The following is a 1,835-nucleotide window of genomic DNA, read 5'->3' on the forward strand; positions in this document are numbered from 1 at the left end:
GGAGGTATTGGAGTTTTATGTAAAGCTGTGAGGGAGGCCTCTTTCAGAGAAATAAGCTTGAAATAAGTGAGATGTTTGAGGAAGTTGTGAAAGATTTTTTTGTTTGTTTTTTTTTAAATAAGGGGGAAAAAGCACTATGTTAAAGCCTGAATTTTATATTAAGGATTGAGCTTGAGCTTTGTATTAGGGTTTTCTGAAATTGTGCATGATTTAGAATGGGATTTTGCACATCTGGCTGGCATTCCCTCTGCCTGCGTGCCTGTGGCCTGTCCGCCGTTCTGCTCAGTCCTCAGAAGCGTGTTGTACAAACTTCTTTTTGTATCTGTTTTTATGCTGAGCATAGCAGAGTCAGTCTGCATCAGACTGGGAGGAGAACTTGGTCCTTTTCTCCCAGTCTACCCTTTCCCTGTTGGACCCAGGAGACAAGCCCAGGATCCCAACCAGGCCAAGAGGAGCAGAAGAGGGAGAGGCAGCAGAAGGGTGCTGACAGAGCTGGCCATCTGAGCACAGCACCCCATTCCTTAGAGCATTAGACAAGGGACCTTCATGGCCAGCTTGTCTAACCTGACAGTTTTACAGATGGGAAGATGAGAGCCGATCCAGTGACCCAGGCCCAAGTCACAGATACCTCACTGGAGAGATTGCCTGACCAAAAAGGCAGAGCTAGGAATAGGTAAGTATCAGGCAAAAAAATGATGTCCTGAGGGTAGAGAGGATGTTCTCCCATCTGCTGGTCAGTGTTTGAATGTGACCAATGACCCCAGGCTTCTCTCAGGTGCAAAGGCCGAGTGACAGAGTATTTTAGGAGCTTCTGGGGTCAGTCACTTTGGCGATCCTGCATACCAGCCAGGCCAGGCCGTCTGGAAAGGCTCACAGAACATGTTAGTCTTTCAATGCCCCTGCTCCTTTCTTTAGGACTTGGGTAAAAGAAGTTTGAAAAAAAAGCAGGTTTGTGGGAAGTACGTGTTCCTCTACCACTTAGCCTGTCCCTGGTACCACAAGCTACTCCTTTTCTTTCTTGGTGATCCCAAGGAAGAAAAGCCTTAAACCAGGAAACAAATTCCTCACCTACGATTGTGCCTGGTGTACAACAGAAGAAACCGCAGCCAAACGTATGTCCTGCCATTCGCCACAGCCAATTTGTGTTGAGTTGGGTTCTTTCACTGCCTTGGGACTGAGAGATCTGAGGACAGAAATCTCTGCCAGGCTGGATTTTTTTTTTTTTTTTACACAGCACAGTAAAGAAAATAAACCGCCCAGAAATGTTGGCCCCTTTCCCAGGATTAGTTTCTATGCTGGATTTAATCTGGGTTGTTGGGTTTTCAAACTGACCATGCTGAACAAGAGGTTAACATGAATTCTCTGTTTGCCTTGTGTGAGGTGCTTGAAAAAGGTCTAGTCTTTGCTTGGTTTTTAGAATTAAAACTGAAAGGATGGGATGGTGGGGAACCTGACTCTGGTCTAGTTTTGCCATGCCTTGGCGGATGTCTAACAAAGGTGATAGACCCTGGTTTTCACTTAAGAAATGGTACATGTCAGTGTGTGTGTGTGTGTGTGTGTGTGTGTGTGTGTGTGTGTGTGTGTGTGCGCGTGTGCGCCCACGTTTTTTTTAAATTCTAAGAGATGGCAGACACTTGTCTTGGAGCATGTGCCGCTCCCCAGACAGGTCCACATTTATGTTTTGTACAGTCCCAAACAACTGGCTTGGCCCAGCATGCTGTGGAGGCTGGCATTTTGGTTTTTTGTTCCTGCACTCAGTTATATACATGGGTCTGTTCTCACTATCCTGCATTGGTATTTCCATAAAACAGTATTACACTTAAATAAAGTATTCA

This window comes from Dromiciops gliroides, chromosome 1, assembly GCF_019393635.1.
Source record: "Dromiciops gliroides isolate mDroGli1 chromosome 1, mDroGli1.pri, whole genome shotgun sequence".
NCBI classification, from domain to species: domain Eukaryota; kingdom Metazoa; phylum Chordata; class Mammalia; order Microbiotheria; family Microbiotheriidae; genus Dromiciops; species Dromiciops gliroides.